The following is an 18645-nucleotide window of genomic DNA, read 5'->3' as shown; positions in this document are numbered from 1 at the left end:
ACCTAAACACACGGTTTGTTGGTCGTGCTACAGATTTCGTATCAACTTTCGTTGAGGATAGAAAATCAAGACATTTTTTTACCGAAGCCACTCGACTTGTCACGTCACGCTTTTCGATCCTCCGATCGGAACGTGTGACGTGACGTGGTGTGACACTTTGATGGGTGTTGGACAGGTTTTCTTCGGTTGGGTTTGTTGTTTCTTTTTTTTTTTTCTCGTATTGTTATACAACATCAGGAGATTGAAAATATCAACAAAAAAGCGTGAGCTTGCTTCATAATATCAACACTAGATATACACAAGAGGATTTTACACGACAGAATTCTTAATATAAGTTTCAATTATAGTATCAGTATTTTAGGCATACTTTGACTGAATACATGACAGCTTACCTCTAATTGTGTAAGTGAATGAAGTGATGATTTTTTTTGTTTTTTTTTGAAAATAATTAATCATTGCGTTTGGGTTTAAGTAAGAATTAATTGATCAAAAATCTTGTAAACATTGGCTCAGATGCTTAAACATATATTGCAGCTTACTTTCAGTAAATTTAGATTTTTGGACTATGTGTACGACTGAAACTGTAACTGAAAAATCATTTGTAATTTAACCTTCCTTTACGGGTAAAAAACAAAGACAATTAGCCGGTTTGGGTTATATAAACTAAACTAAACTAAATATATTAGGCCTCTATAAATAAATCAATCAATTCTGTACAGTTCTGGAAAATTCCCTTAATTTTTATAAATTCTATGAAAATCTGTTAGATCTGTGGAATGCATTTTAAATTTTGTTCAAATTTTGTTGATATCTGTTAAATTCTATAAATTTTGAAAATTTTGATTAAATTCAGTTAAATTCTGCAAAATTCTGTAACATTCCGATAATTCCCTTAAATTTTGTAAAATTCTGTAAAATTCTGAAAAAACTCTGAAAAATTATGCAAAATACTGCAAAACTCTGTAAAATTCTATAAAATCCTGAAAAACCAGTAAAATCTTGTAAAATTCTGTAAATTTATGCAGAATGTTGTAAGATTCTGTATCATTCAGTGAAACGCTAAAAAAACAGTAATATATTGTTAAATTTTCGTAAAACTGTCAAATTTTGTAGAATTCTGTGTGATTCTGTGAAATTCTGTAAAATTCCATAAAAATTTTAAAACACTCTATATGGTTCTGTAAACATTCGGAAATTTTTGTGAATTTCTGTAAAATTTTCTAATATTCTGGAAAATTTTTAAAATATTCTGTAATTCGATCATAATTTTGATGGCATGTTCGGCGGAATGAAAAACTAGAGAGAATTTTCTTTTCTAGAGATTTGAAAGAAAGGTGAATAGATAGGCATTAGTGCGCCAATATAAAGTGTGCATAAAAACACGCTCTCAAACCACTGGGCTCGCTATACATGAGAATTCTCTTTCTGAGTTTCTCAAGTATAGTAAGCAAGCGTAGAGCAAAGGCGGGACAATTCATGGGAGCTTTTCATCAACATGCCCTCTAGCCAGAAATTTCAACTTTTTCTATTGGCGCACTAATGCCTGTCTATCCACCATTCTTTCAAATTTCTATAAAATAAAATTCTCTCTAGTATTTCATTCCGCCGAACATGCCATTAAAATTATAATAATAAAGATTACGGCGATTAAAATCATATAACTTCTGTAATTCTGAAGAATTCTGTAATTTTCTGTAAAATTGTAGCAAATTTCCAAAAATTCTTTTAAATTCTGTAAAATTTTTGGAATTCATTTCATTTTTGTTTAATCTGTAGATCTCATGAAATTGATGTAAATTTAAAAAAAAAATCTGTTCAGTTCTAAAAATTAAGGATAAAATCAGTTTAATTGTGAAAAATTCTAACAAATTCTGGAAAACTCTGTAAAAATCTGTGAAATTCTGTAAAATTCTGCGAAATTCTGTAATTACTGTAAAATTCTGTAAAATTCTGTCAAATTCTTTAAATTACTGAGAAATTCTGTAAAGTTCTGAAAAATTCCGTAAAGATCTGTATGTATTATGTAAAATTTTATTGTATTCTGTAAAATTCTGTAACATTCTGTAAAACTCTGTGAATTTCTTTAAAATTCTGTAAAACTTTATAAAATGCTGTTATATTCTGAAAAGTTCAAAAATAATTCTAAAAAGTTCTAAAAATGTTTGTTAAATTATGTGAAATTCTATAAAATTCTGTAAGCTTTTACAAATTGGGAAAAAATCTGTAAAATTTCGTCAAATTCTATTAAGTTCAGTTAAATTCTTTTGAATACTGTAAAACTCTGTAAAATTCTGAAACAATCTGTAAAAATTTGTAATATTTTGTAAAGTTTTGTGAAATCAGTAGAATTCAGAAAAATTCAGTAAAACTCTGTGAAATTCTGTAAAATTCTGTGAAAGTCTGCAAAATACATAAAATTCTAAAACATTCTTTAAAATTCTATAAAATTTTGAAAAATTCTGAAAAATTCTGAAAAATTCTGTAAAATTCTGTTAAATTCTGTCAATTCTGTAAATTCTGTTAATTATGTAAAGTTCTGAAATTTTTTTTAAAATTCTGTAAAATTAAGAAAAATTCCGTTTCATTATGTAGAGTTCTGTAAAATTCTGTACAATTTTGTTGATTTCTTCAAAATTCCGTAAAATTCTGTAAAATTCTGTAAATCTCAGTAAAAATATGTAAAAATCTGCAAATTTCTGTAAAATTTTGTGAAATTCTGTAAAATTCTGTAAAATTCTGTGAAATTCTGAAAAATTCTGTCAAATTCTGTAAAATTCTGTAAATTTCTGTGAAATTCTGTGAAATTCTGTAAAATTCCGTTTAATTCTGTAGAATTCTGTAGAATTCTGGTAAATTCAATAAAATTATGTCAAATTCTGTAAAATTTTGTGAAATTATGTAAAATTATGTAAAATTTTGTAAAATTCTGTAAAATTCTGTAAATTCTGTAAAATTCTATAACATTCCGTAAAATTCTGTTAAATTCTGTAAAATTCTGAAAAATTCTGTAAAATTCTGTAAAATTCTGTAGAATTCTGTAAAATTCTGTAAAATTCTGTAAAGTGCTGTAAAGTCTGTATAACTCTGTAAAATTCTGTAAAATTCTGTAAAATTCTGTAAAATTATGTGAAATTCTGTGAAATTCTGTAAAATTCTGTGAAATTCTGTAAAATTCTGTGAAATTCTGTGAAATTCTGTAAACTTCTGTAAAATTCTGTAAAATTCTGTAATATTCTGTCAAATTCTGTAAAATTCTGTGAAATTCTGTAAATTTCTGTAAAATTCTGTAAAATTCTGTAAAATTCTGTAAAATTCTGTAAAATTCTGTAAAATTCTGTAAAATTCTGTAAAATTCTGTAAAATTCTGTAAAATTCTGTAAAATTCTGTAAAATTCTGTTAAATTCTGTAAAATTCTGTAAAATTCTGTAATTTCTGTAAAATTCTGTAAAATTCTGTAAAATTCTGTAAAATTCTGTAAAATTCTGAAAAATTCTGTAATATTCTGTCAAATTCTGTAAAATTCTGTGAAATTCTGTAAAATTCTGTAAAATTCCGTTTAATTCTGTAGAGTTCTGTACAATTCTGTTAAATCCAATAAAATTATTTCAAGTTCTGTAAAATTTTGCAAAATTCTGTAAAATTCTGTGAAATTCTGTAAAATTCTGTAAAATTCTGTAAAATTCTGTAAAATTCTGTAAAATTCTGTAAAATTCTGTAAAATTCTGTAAAATTCTGTAAAATTCTGTAAAATTCTGAAAACTTCTGTTAAATTCTGTAAAATTCTGTAAAATTCTGTAAAATTCTGTAAAATTCTGTAAAATTCTGCAAATTTCTGTAAAATTTCGGGTGGATGTTCCAGCCAAACTTACATTTTATTCTTCCGACAAATTTACACGGCAATTTATTATTTCCTGGGCATTTGCAGCTGCGGCAAAAAACGAAAGTTTTCGTTACAAATCAGAGCGCATTCAGTAGCAAATTGACAGCATTCATTACTAAACATGTATTTTTTTTTTAAACTTTTGTTTGCTTCGCCTTCGAATAATGTAAAAATGAATTATTGCAGCTTAATATTGTCTGACAGTCATTTTTAAGTTAAGTTACGCTCAAAACTATATATTTTGTAAAAATCAGTTGAGAAACAAGAGAGATACAGTTTTAGTCAGCAGTGTCAAATTGACACTCCTATAACGCCAACGGGAAAAAATCTGGGACAGATGTGTGATAATAGTTTTTAAACGATTTTTTCTTGAATCATAAATATATTTTTTGTTTCTTCAACGTATTTGTAAAGCACAGTTAAAAAAAACTTCTAAAGAAACATTTGCTTAGAAAAGTCTCTTCCCTCCTCAGGGTGCTAAGCGCCTTGCCAGTATCGAACAATTTACATAAAATTGACTTCGATTAAATTACCACGTCCCATCATCATGCCCCAGCAGCAGAGAACCTTTTCAATGTCCTACGTCGGTCTTTTTCCTTCCAGGGTCGACAGTTGTTAGATGCTAGTAGGTAGTTGGTCTTTATGACTCTAAAACACTTCCAAGTGCCCGCTCAGTTTCCTGTCCGTTATTGACGGTTTTTATTATTCACCTCGGCCTTTTTTTTATCAATAAATCGAGCAATATGCTGTGAGTTAGGAAAAGGGAATGCAAAGAGCTTGAAAGTGATGCTTGCTAATCAAAGTGTCCTCCAGCTAAGACCACTTCCACTTGTCTTTGGGGTGTCTTCTGCATAGGCCTCATGGTGGACTTGAGAGGTTTGCAAAACGGGAGCCATCAGTTCGGTCTGAACGAGGCGGCGTGTCTAGCAATGAGACAGACACTTTGATACTTACGTTTCGAGCCCCCTCTGGACCGCTTCACCTTCTTGCAGTCAGGGTCCTCGCGGCAAAATACGCATCAACATATTGAGAGATGATGATCAGGCTCGGCCGGACCCGGGCCAGGAGAGCTTTGACAACCAGTCAGCTAGCGTTTTTTTTCCTTCTTTTCTCCTCTCAGCTACTGATATCACAGAAGAGTTCGATTCGATGGACAGTTGAACTTGCTACTGGACATGAGCGCGGCACCAGGCAAGGCCATAGGCAAAGTAGCCATCACTACCGAGAGCGTCAGGGGCAGAATGGCATTAAGAAGACGAAGAAAAAAGTCCGCCAAACACACTTGAAGATAACAGAACGGCACCGCGCATATGAACAGCCAGTTCAGGCCAGTTGTCGTCTTCGGGATCGATTCTTGGCTGCTGCTGTTGTTGCTCCAGGGGATTCATCGAAGATCGATGAGATGCGAGGAGGGCTGCGGCAGAAGAGGAAGAAGGGGTGCGACCGTAGACAGATTATGAATTTTAATGTGACAAGAGCTACTCGTGTTACGCACTGTCTCTCTTGATGGGTCCGTTCCTTGTGAGGAGACTTCAGTCGGTTGACTTTGAGACAGCGAAGTTGGAATGTGTTTCGGTGAAGCAGTATTGGAAACTAGACATTAAGATTGCAGTATGATTAATTTGTTCAGTAAAATTTTGGAAAACATAAACTGATATCTATATTTTTATTCAAATTTTTCAAATAGTAAAAAAAAAATTGTTTGTTTGCATCTCCAGACAGACAGACAGACAGACAGACAGACAGACAGACAGACAGACAGACAGACAGACAGACAGACAGACAGACAGACAGACAGACAGACAGACAGACAGACAGACAGACAGACAGACCGACAGACAGACAGACAGACAGACAGACAGACAGACAGACAGACAGACAGACAGACAGACAGACAGACAGACAGACAGACAGACAGACAGACAGACAGACAGACAGACAGACAGACAGACAGACAGACAGACAGACAGACAGACAGACAGACAGACAGACAGACAGACAGACAGACAGACAGACAGACAGACAGACAGACAGACAGACAGACAGACAGACAGACAGACAGACAGACAGACAGACAGACAGACAGACAGACAGACAGACAGACAGACAGACAGACAGACAGACAGACAGACAGACAGACAGACAGACAGACAGACAGACAGACAGACAGACAGACAGACAGACAGACAGACAGACAGACAGACAGACAGACAGACAGACAGACAGACAGACAGACAGACAGACAGACAGACAGACAGACAGACAGACAGACAGACAGACAGACAGACAGACAGACAGACAGACAGACAGACAGACAGACAGACAGACAGACAGACAGACAGACAGACAGACAGACAGACAGACAGACAGACAGACAGACAGACAGACAGACAGACAGACAGACAGACAGACAGACAGACAGACAGACAGACAGACAGACAGACAGACAGACAGACAGACAGACAGACAGACAGACAGACAGACAGACAGACAGACAGACAGACAGACAGACAGACAGACAGACAGACAGACAGACAGACAGACAGACAGACAGACAGACAGACAGACAGACAGACAGACAGACAGACAGACAGACAGACAGACAGACAGACAGACAGACAGACAGACAGACAGACAGACAGACAGACAGACAGACAGACAGACAGACAGACAGACAGACAGACAGACAGACAGACAGACAGACAGACAGACAGACAGACAGACAGACAGACAGACAGACAGACAGACAGACAGACAGACAGACAGACAGACAGACAGACAGACAGACAGACAGACAGACAGACAGACAGACAGACAGACAGACAGACAGACAGACAGACAGACAGACAGACAGACAGACAGACAGACAGACAGACAGACAGACAGACAGACAGACAGACAGACAGACAGACAGACAGACAGACAGACAGACAGACAGACAGACAGACAGACAGACAGACAGACAGACAGACAGACAGACAGACAGACAGACAGACAGACAGACAGACAGACAGACAGACAGACAGACAGACAGACAGACAGACAGACAGACAGACAGACAGACAGACAGACAGACAGACAGACAGACAGACAGACAGACAGACAGACAGACAGACAGACAGACAGACAGACAGACAGACAGACAGACAGACAGACAGACAGACAGACAGACAGACAGACAGACAGACAGACAGACAGACAGACAGACAGACAGACAGACAGACAGACAGACAGACAGACAGACAGACAGACAGACAGACAGACAGACAGACAGACAGACAGACAGACAGACAGACAGACAGACAGACAGACAGACAGACAGACAGACAGACAGACAGACAGACAGACAGACAGACAGACAGACAGACAGACAGACAGACAGACAGACAGACAGACAGACAGACAGACAGACAGACAGACAGACAGACAGACAGACAGACAGACAGACAGACAGACAGACAGACAGACAGACAGACAGACAGACAGACAGACAGACAGACAGACAGACAGACAGACAGACAGACAGACAGACAGACAGACAGACAGACAGACAGACAGACAGACAGACAGACAGACAGACAGACAGACAGACAGACAGACAGACAGACAGACAGACAGACAGACAGACAGACAGACAGACAGACAGACAGACAGACAGACAGACAGACAGACAGACAGACAGACAGACAGACAGACAGACAGACAGACAGACAGACAGACAGACAGACAGACAGACAGACAGACAGACAGACAGACAGACAGACAGACAGACAGACAGACAGACAGACAGACAGACAGACAGACAGACAGACAGACAGACAGACAGACAGACAGACAGACAGACAGACAGACAGACAGACAGACAGACCGTGGGGTAGCGGCACAAGAATACTATCCCTGGGTCACTGGCCCATGTCGTAAGAGGCGACTAAATCCAGCAACCCCCCTCTCGATGACGACAACGGCAAACGAAATTGGATTACCCTACCGGACCTATTGGAAAGAAACAACCCAATGTACCCAAGGTGTGCTGCTCATGGGAGCGCTAAAACGGTCCCATGCATAAGACCGTGCTTATGAGGTGGAAGGCTGGCGGGTTGTAAATGTGTCAGTCGATAACGGTAGCCTGTGGGGCACCGGGACAAACCCCACAGTATTGCAGTCCTTGCTGCGCTAAAGCAGGGCACTGGCGCAGTCGACCGTATATTTCCCTAGCTACTCGTGGGATTCACTAATGATTCAAAATACTAAAAATAATGATAAGAGGAAGAAGGAGGAGAGTGCGGAGACGGGTGCAAGCCCTAATCCGTTCGGTGGCAGGAGTCTAAGGCGATCTCCAGCTCGGCAGCTTGCTGTCCAACTGGTAGACAATCCAGAAGGCTCCATAGCGGAAGAAAGAGGAGAGTCTGTCAGCTCTCCAGAGAAGAAGGATGTTCCTATGCCAAAGGCAATGAAGGAAGCGATGACAGAAATGAAGGCTTAGACTAGCTTGGTTTTGAGCAAGCAAAACATTCATAAGGAGGTCAAGGACAAGCTTGTGAAGGCTATGGCTCTTTTTACAGAGGCAAACAAAGCAGTCCTAGAGATGGTTAGAGCGCTAAATGGCAGCGCTACTAGCAGAGGAACAGAGGCGGAGAAACCCTCTAAGGCGAATGTCAGTCGCCCGAAACGGATCGATGCCTTCGTTCAAACGGTGAGGAATGAGCTTATTACTCCAAGAAGCTCTCAGAGTGTAAAGAGGAAACGAGGGTCGCCCGGTGATCCAAGACCTGGCACCCTAAAGAAGAGGGCCCGAGACCCGATGGTTCGACAGAACCCTGGCCAACTGAAAGGCAAGAACGACAGACCCAATGAGGGAGCGTCCTCCGAATGGCAAACAGTGACGCGCAAACACCGTAAGGAGAAAGCTACGAAAGCAAACCCCAAGCCCAAAAAGCAGCGAAGCCGCGTAAGGGAAAAAGGTGAAGCTATCGTAGTTAAGGCGCCAGAGGGTACGTACGCGGACGTGCTTCGTCAGATGCGGACCGACGACAAGCTTGCTGGACTAGGTGAAAACGTGAGGAGGATCCGTCGTACTCGTTCCGGTGAGATGATCCTCGAGTTGAAACGAAGTTCAGCAACAAAGAGTGCATCCTTCAAGGTGCTGGCGGAGGAAGTTCTAGGCGAGAAGGCGGAGGTGCGTGCGCTATGTCACGAAGTTACCATCCGTATCAAAAACCTCGACGAAATAACGACAGAAGATGAAGTCAGGACAGCGCTAGTTGACCAGTGTAAGATCGGCGAAGATCAGATCTCTATCCGATTGAGACAGGGTCCTCCTAGATCCGGAACACAGGTTGCGATTGTGAGGCTTCCGGTGGTAGCAGCCAACGCAGCACTCGAATGCAGGCGGCTAAAAGTGGGATGGTCAGTTTGTCAGATAACCATCTCCCAGCAACCAGAGGTATGCTTTCGATGCATGGAGTACGGCCACAAGTCGTTTGACTGCAAGGGAGTTGACAGACGATGATTATGCTGGGGGTGCGGAGAATCCGGCCACATAGCGACTAGCTGCAGTAAGCCGGCGAAGTGTCTTATCTGCACTGGTGACCATGTAACTGGCAACCCAAGGTGCTCTGCCTACCAAAAGGCGCTAGCAGCGATACCAAGGGCTTGGAAGTAATCCAAATCAACCTCAACCACTGTCACGAAGCACAACAGCTTCTGCGACAGATGGCGGTGGAAGAGAAGCTAGACATTGCGTTAGTAGCAGACCCCTATTTAAGGGCCCTGAATGGCACAAATTGGGTGACCGATAGTGCCAAACTGGCCGCAATAGGGGTGACAGGAAAGTTTCCCATACAAGAAGTGGTCACATCAAATGAAGAAGGCTTTGTGATAGCCAAAGTCAATGGAATCTTCTTCTGTAGCTGCTACGCTCCACCGAGGTGGACCTTGGAGAAGTTTAGCGCTACGATGGATAGGATAGTCGATTTGCTCACAGGCCGAAGCCCCGTTATTATCGCGGGGGATTTCAATGCGTGGGCCCAGGAATGGGGTAGTTCCCATACGAACGCCAGAGGACAGAGTTTACTTGAAGCACTTGCAAGGCTGAATGTGGACCTGGCGAACGTAGGTAATACTAGAACCTACCATAGAGAGGGACGTGAATCGATTATAGATATCACATTTGCTAGTCCCAGATGGACAAGTAATTGGAGGGTGAGCGAAGACTACACTCATAGCGACCACTTTGCGATCCGTTATCGTGTGGGTGAAAGTGCACAGTCAGTCAGAAGAGAGGTAATGACAGGTGAACGACGCTGGAGGACACAACAATTTGACCGGAATGTCTTCGTCGAGGTTTTGAAGTGGGAGCAAAACCTGTCAAACTTGTCGGCGGAAAACCTGACGAAAGTACTCACACGTGCTTGTGACGCAGCAATGACGAGGAGAGTTAATCGTAGAAACCCACATCCACCAGTTTATTGGTGGACTGAGGAAATCGCGAATTTGCGTGCCACCTGCCTTCGCGCTAGACGAAACATGCAGAGAGCACGAACTCAAATGGAGAGAGACGAGCGTAGGCCGCTTTTCAAAAATGCTAAAAGAAACCTATGCAAGGCAATTAAAGAGAGTAAAAAGGCATGTTTAAGGAAACTTTGTCTTGATGCCAATGACTGACCATGGGGCGATGCCTACAGGATAGCAGGCTTCATTTTGCTCATCTTGCCCAAAAGGAGACAGTGAACTTTTTCGCTCCTAATAATTGTGAGGGGATTTTAAATGAGCATTTCATCATCTGCTGCTGAGAGAGCCAAGAGAAATTTTTTCTCTAACGAATGATCACTCTTCTACTGTCAGAGCACTGTTCGTTTGTGACTCTGAAAACATCTCATCAGCGCTACGTGTGATCAATGAAATGAATTGCTCAGTGAAGGCAAGGGCATAGTTTTACTATTCTCATCGCTTCTAAGAGAAAAAGATATGCAAATCGCATATGAAATTTGGCTGTTTCACCAAATCACGTGGACAGTTTTAATGTGTGATTGAACCGTCCTCTTTCTATATGAAATTATTCAACATTGGCCCCAGCAAGTGCTGAAATAAACCACAACCGAAGCGTCCATCTCTGTTCGGTCGTTGATTTCTCAGCCAGTAACTGAGAAGCTGATGAACATTTCTCCCTTCGAGAATGAAATTGGGTGACTGCGTTTTTGAAATGCTCTGTAACAAACGTGGGCTGCTTGATCGGTTTAAGTGTGATAAAGCATGTTTCTCTTAGGCGTTTGACAAGCAGATGAGAAAAAGTGAGCAAAAATCAAGAGAATCGAAGAAGCCTGCAGGATAGTCATGGCAAAAAACAAAAGCGGTAGCACACCACCTGAAATGTGCCCCAACAAACTGAGGGAAATAACGAGAGAGCTGTTTCCTCATCATATTATTAATAGCTGGCCGCAAGTCCCGTACGACTGGGATACGAGCGATGAGGAGTTAATATCGTTGGAGGAACTGCGGGACATCGCCAAATCCCTACGGCTGGAAAAGGCTCCGGGTCCAGATGGTATCCCGAACATTGCAGTTAAGACCGCGATTATGGAATTTCCCGAAATGTTCCGATCGTCACTGCAAATTTGTATAGAGGAAAGGATGTTTCCAGATATTTGGAAACGACAGAAGCTGGTTCTGCTGCCCAAACCAGGAAAGCCATTGGGGAACCCATCGGCATACAGGCCAATATGCCTACTGGATACGGTTGGAAAGATTCTGGAAAAGGTGATCTTGAATCGTATCCAGCGGTACACCGAGGGCGAAGGCGGATTGTCCAACAATCAATTCGGCTTTCGAAAAGGGCGATGCACAGTCGACGCCATTCGAACTGTCATCGAAACGGCTGATAAAGCCAGACTCAAGAAGAGAAGAGGGGACCGTTTCTGTGCGGTAGTAACATTGGACGTGCGTAACGCCTTCAATAGTGTCAGCTGGGCAGCGATTGCTTCTTCGCTTATAAAAATGAGGATACCGAAATATCTCTACAAATTAGTGGAAAGCTATTTCCAGAACCGCAAGCTTCTATACATGACGAGCGAAGGATTTCAGGAAATAAATGTTACAGCTGGAGTACCGCAAGGGTCGATACTGGGCCCGGTTCTGTGGAATATTACGTATGATGAGGTGCTGACATTGAGCCTGCCAGAGGGAGTAAAGTTGGTTGGTTTCGCGGACGTTGTCGTGCTACTAGCGACGGGTTACTCTACAGAAATCGTCCAGCTAAGAGCTTCAGAGGCTGTAGATGCGGTAGAGAGCTGGATGCACTCCAAAAGTTTGCAGTTGGCTCACCATAAAACCGAGATGGTCCTGATATCAAACCTGATTTCACCGCAAACAGGCAGGATTACAGTTGGATCATGCACCATCGAATCAAAGCGTGAGCTTAAATATTTGGGTGTGATGATTGACGACCAGCTCAGCTTTAAAAACAACGTTGAGTATGTGTGCAAGAAGGCGGCAACAGCAACGGCCGCACTCACGAGGATAATGGCGAACAACTCGGGGATCCGAAGTAGTCAGCGAAGGATAATTTCGAGTGTAGTTTCGTCAATCCTTCGATATGGAGGGGCGGCCTGGAAATTTGGTCTTAACATCCAGTGTAACCAGCAGAAGCTGAACAGTGTACAGAGGCGAATGAATTTGCGGGTCATCAGTGCATACCGCACCGTTTCGTCGGAGGCTGCATGCGTTGTAGCGGGAGTCATGCCCATCTCGGTTTTGTTGGTGGAGGACTCATATTGCTACGAAAATAGAGGCATGCAAAACGTGAGAACACGAGCCAGAGATAGCTCCATGGCCAACTGGCAGCAGCTGTGGGACAGCTCGGAAAAAGGGAGGTGGACCCATCTTTTGATCCCAAACATCAAAGAGTGGATGGAGAGAAAGCATGGCGAAGTGGATTTCTACATGACGCAATTCCTGACTGGTCATGGATGCTTCATGAAGTATCACCACAGGTTCGGACATGGGGCCTCGCCGGTCTGCCTAACATGCGGTGACGTGGACGAGACACCCGAACACGTGGTAGTCTATTGTCCAAGATTTGAAGAGGAACATGCCAACATATTCGCCGCCTGCGGACCAGAAACGACAGCGGACAACATGTTGCAGAAGATGTGTGATGACATTAACACATGGCAGGCAGTCAGTGATGGGCTCGCTCGGATAATGGCTGCTTTGCAAAGGAGTTGGAGACTGACGCAAATTGCAATTGACGAAGGATAACGTAGGTTAACTTTACTAAGCTTAAAGAGTCCGAAGCTATGGAATGAACTACGCAAAACAATCAGCGTAGCCGATGGGACGTGAAGATGATGTTGGGCGGTCAGGATGATATTTAATTAAAATATGAACTTCTTGGCGAGTGTTGCGAAAGTAGCGCTATGCGTGAATTAGACACCCCCTTACCGAAGTATTGCCTTAGGGCAGGTACCGGTTTGGGAATTAGTCTGACGCCCCAGGTGGAGTTTAGGGCATATGTATATACGGATGAGTGTATAACGAGTTGACCCATTGTTCCCATTTAGACACGGCACTCGACGTGCATTGGGAACAATTCGTAAAATTCCTTCTTCGAATTTACCACCTGGGTAACCAAAAAAAAAAAAAAAACAGACAGACAGACAGACAGACAGACAGACAGACAGACAGACAGACAGACAGACAGACAGACAGACAGACAGAAATTTTTTGTAATTTTTTTAATTCTAGTAATTTTTGTCATTTTTGTCATTTTTGTCATTTCTGTCATTTTTTTCATTTTTGTCATTTTTGTCATTTTTGTCATTTTTGTCATTTTTGTCATTTTTGTCATTTTTGTCATTTTTGTCATTTTTGTCATTTTTGTCATTTTTGTCATTTTTGTCATTTTTGTCATTTTTGTCATTTTTGTCATTTTTGTCATTTTTGTCATTTTTGTCATTTTTGTCATTTTTGTCATTTTTGTCATTTTTGTCATTTTTGTCATTTTTGTCATTTTTGTCATTTTTGTCATTTTTGTCATTTTTGTCATTTTTGTCATTTTTGTCATTTTTGTCATTTTTGTCATTTTTGTCATTTTTGTCATTTTTGTCATTTTTGTCATTTTTGTCATTTTTGTCATTTTTGTCATTTTTGTCATTTTTGTCATTTTTGTCATTTTTGTCATTTTTGTCATTTTTGTCATTTTTGTCATTTTTGTCATTTTTGTCATTTTTGTCATTTTTGTCATTTTTGTCATTTTTGTCATTTTTGTCATTTTTGTCATTTTTGTCATTTTTGTCATTTTTGTCATTTTTGTCATTTTTGTCATTTTTGTCATTTTTGTCATTTTTGTCATTTTTGTCATTTTTGTCATTTTTGTCATTTTTGTCATTTTTGTCATTTTTGTCATTTTTGTCATTTTTGTCATTTTTGTCATTTTTGTCATTTTTGTCATTTTTGTCATTTTTGTCATTTTTGTCATTTTTGTCATTTTTGTCATTTTTGTCATTTTTGTCATTTTTGTCATTTTTGTCATTTTTGTCATTTTTGTCATTTTTGTCATTTTTGTCATTTTTGTCATTTTTGTCATTTTTGTCATTTTTGTCATTTTTGTCATTTTTGTCATTTTTGTCATTTTTGTCATTTTTGTCATTTTTGTCATTTTTGTCATTTTTGTCATTTTTGTCATTTTTGTCATTTTTGTCATTTTTGTCATTTTTGTCATTTTTGTCATTTTTGTCATTTTTGTCATTTTTGTCATTTTTGTCATTTTTGTCATTTTTGTCATTTTTGTCATTTTTGTCATTTTTGTCATTTTTGTCATTTTTGTCATTTTTGTCATTTTTGTCATTTTTGTCATTTTTGTCTTTTTTGTCGTTTTTGTCATTTTTGTCATTTTTGTCATTTTTCTAAAATTTCAATAAATCTGGTAAAACCTTGAGGGAAGGAAAGGGTTAAATTTGAATAAATTTTTGTTTTTTTAGAAAATTATTTCAAGGTAGCCAGTAGCGTTAAACATTTTCGGATTTTTTTTATCAAATTGTCATACCAAATACACCTTAGAGACGTCTAAAACTTCGCGACCTATAAATCAAAAACACAGCAATTAAACTAGATTTTCCACATGGTGGTGGCGGCCCAATACTCAAAGTTGCAAGTTTAGCACACAGGGTTCGAGTTCGGGTTCTTTGGTCGTTGGCCGTTGATGTCGTCGCTCTAGCTGAACCACAAAATCCCTGGAGGTGATCTAAAATATCAATTACGGTTCAATAAATTGAAAATCGTTACAGCCGTTAAGGTTTCATTGGTGGAAAAAAAAAACTCTGTAGATATAGGACAGGGACTCCACCAGCCAAGGGATTCGGGCTTTGGGATTTCGGGGGCGCGAAAGGGTGCCAGGTGTAAATAAATCGCCAAGGCATTTGTCCACACACTCGTAAGCTGTCAATGTCACTTGGCGTGCAAAATGTGGGGACCTGAGCTGAACCTTCTAAGGCCTTTCGTCGTTGTCGTAGTCGCCTTCTTTGGGGGACCGGCTAGAAGACCTGTTGCCCGGCGATGTCGCGTTTTTCTGTTCAATAGGCCGCCAGGGCAGAGCAAACAATGCCATTATAAATTTAAAATCGCTCCAGTCAATGAGACTGGGGGGTAAAAAGGGGAGGCTGAAAACATAGGCCAACGCTATAACATATTCACATATTATTGATCGGAGCGGTGTGAAATTTATTGCGTGCATATGTTCGCGATATCCGCGGGATCAGAGTGCTAGGCAATTCTTCTCTCACTTTGAGCCCGTTTTATACCGTTTAATTCACCGGATAACATGTGCCAGTTTGTTCTCCGGGTGACACTTTTGCGTGGATCCATTATGGTCAAATGAAGCGGATAATGATTTCAAATTCATCCCATGCTCCGGGTCGGATTTATGAATAAGCGCGTGTCCAATAATTGAACCTTTCTCCCCGAACAGGTAGGTATCATTTGTGTGACAGCAGAAGAAGCGACATAAAAAAAACCCTCCAAATGAAATCGAATGAAATTCGAATAAATAATACACATCCGGTGTCGCTGTCCGATCATCCCCTGGAGCATTCCAGCTGAAGAGATCATGTAACAAAGAATCACACGCGAGAATCTGTGCGCTTCGTTTCGAGTGATCCGGCAGCTAGTATTTAAATGCAGTAAGACATGTCAGAGTCGGAGACCCCTCCCGGCCCGGCCATTGATGGCAGCCGAAGTCCCGTCATGGCCAAAGGAGATCCCTCTCTGCTGATGCTCCTTGTGTACGGATGATCCCGACAATTGTCAATGAACGAACGAACGAACGAACGAATGAATGAATGGGATCCAACCGTGTGGCTGTTCGCGTGTAAGGAACGGGAAATTCTGATTTGCGCTGAAGACGCACGACAAGTCAAAAACTCGGTGCCACTTGCTGTCTTCAGGCTTCGGGTTGGAGTACATATTTGCTTTTAGGGTGGAACTTTGCTGTTTTATCGACATACCTAATATGTTTTTTAAATTTAGCTCGAAAAAATTAGATTGGTTCATTACGAGCGTAATTCTGTATTCGATTTATAAGCTGAAACGGTCTCACGTTGCGCAAACTGCTACGTCCTTCATTTGGAGAAATTTGTGATACTAAATATGGCGAAAAGTACTTTCTACTGGTCAAGTCCTTTAAAAACAGCGCATCTGTTGATTTCCTCCGAGTTTCGAGTGACTCCAGTCCAACTAACATACACAAGGATCGGTATTCCGGCATTTCTTCTTGCCACCCGAGGTTCCTTAAGGCGTATTTCAGAAATCTTTTTTGAACCCTTTCAATCCTGTTTTTATGAACGTTATAATACGGCTGCCACACTATACTGGCGTATTCAATAGTGGTTCGGATAAGCCCAACATAAATAAAGACAATAGTGTAAGGATTGTCCAGCTCGTTACTAATCCTGCTTACCATTCCGTACATAGAGTTTGCTTTGGCTACGACTTGTTCAACATGTTTTGAGAAACTGAGTTCTTCATCCAACTCGACTCCCAGATCTTTCACGGAGGATTTTCTAGCTATGGCACAGCTGTTCTCGAAACGATATTCGTGCACAATATTACTCACTTTCCGGGAGAAGGTTATCACATTACACTTTGAGGCATTGATTTTCAATCCGAAATTGCTGCAACACTCTGAAAATCTATGAAGCGCATTTTGTAGGGTCAAACAATCCTTTGGGTGTCGCACAGGGAGGAACAGTTTTGGATCATCTGTGTATATCAACACAAACACGTCATGCAGCACTTCGGCAAACTCGTTCATAACAGTGACAAAAAGAAGGGGTAAAAGTGATTCCCTTGTGGTACGCCGCTGTTGACCGAGAATACCCTGGATCTCGCATTCCCTATCTTCACAAATAGGACTCTTTCTTTCAGGTACGAACGAATCCACTGAAGACAAACTCCGGTGATTCCATTTTTAAACAGCACTGACAGGAGAGCATTTAGGTAAATCACGTTAAAAGCCTTTGACATGTCGGTATATATAGCGTCGACTTGAAAACCCTGCATTATTCATTGTGAAGTTCGAGAGTCGAACTCTGCCAAGTTCGTAACCGTTTCGGTTTTGATTGAATACCTCTTTGAAGTTCATTCAAATAGGTGATACGTTTATCCAGCAGTTTTATCCGGGAACACTTTCTATTGCTAATAGCTCATTTACTAGTGATCGGACATTCAAATTTTTGACAGCATTTTGCTGTCTGTGAAAAGTACTTTAAGACCTATTGTTTCCAAAATTTTGAATTCTCACGTTTTTAAAATATTTACGGTGTTAGAAAAAAAAGAAAGAAAATGATTTTGCACAGTTTCTTTCAAAATCCTTCTCTATCAAATCGATAGCTGTCAAAACCGTTGAATATTCAAAAAATTACTGGATTGATGGAAAAGTATGCAAACACAGTCAAAAATGTAAAAAAAAAGTTCAAATCAAGCATTGGAGTGAAGCACATGATCGGCAACTACGGTTAAGGGTCATCAGGGAAGTCAAGTCTCACACCGGCATTTTTAATATTGAATAATCGAAAATCTAAGTGTAGATCGCTGAAATGTCCAAAAATATTTTCTCCGATAAGCTGAAAGTGTTGCCTTGTTATGAGTCATTCAAACAAAACTTCAAACAACACATTTTTGCTTGTTCCAGAGCTCGTAATCTATATTGCAGGTACCGAGGCTATGTGACAGATGATTCCTGATGAACGACAAAAATTATGAAAAACCCTTAACTTCGCCTATTTCAAACAAATTCCAGCGTTTGAATTCTGTACCAGGTCTGCTCGTGGCAAGGTCCCTAGCATATTATAGTAGGGGAGAGGCGGGCTATATGCGCATATTACGGAAACATCAATTTTCTCCCATATTCCAATAGATAGGAGCCTGAAAACTATATACACGTGAGTGGACATCTGTTTTATATATGTTAGAGCAATTTTCTGTTAAAATCTCTTACTGTGTTTGTGAAAATAATTTTATAGTAAAAGAAGTCAAAATAGCCGATTTCCGAAACTGGCGGGCTAAATGCGCATATTTATGTTTTCAGCTTTATTTCATTAACACTTGCAATATTTTGATATTATTTGATTCAAAATGGTAGAAACGGATGTTAAGCAAACGTCTAGGCTGAAATTTTGTTGAAATTTTAGACATCACTAGTTCTTTTGCATGAAACATAGTTAGGTATGCCATATGGCCATATTTCATGGTAATATTTTGTTAATATCGTATA

The sequence above is a fragment of the Uranotaenia lowii genome, chromosome 2, assembly GCF_029784155.1.
Source record: "Uranotaenia lowii strain MFRU-FL chromosome 2, ASM2978415v1, whole genome shotgun sequence".
Taxonomy (NCBI): domain Eukaryota; kingdom Metazoa; phylum Arthropoda; class Insecta; order Diptera; family Culicidae; genus Uranotaenia; species Uranotaenia lowii.
This window is presented reverse-complemented; position numbering follows the sequence as displayed.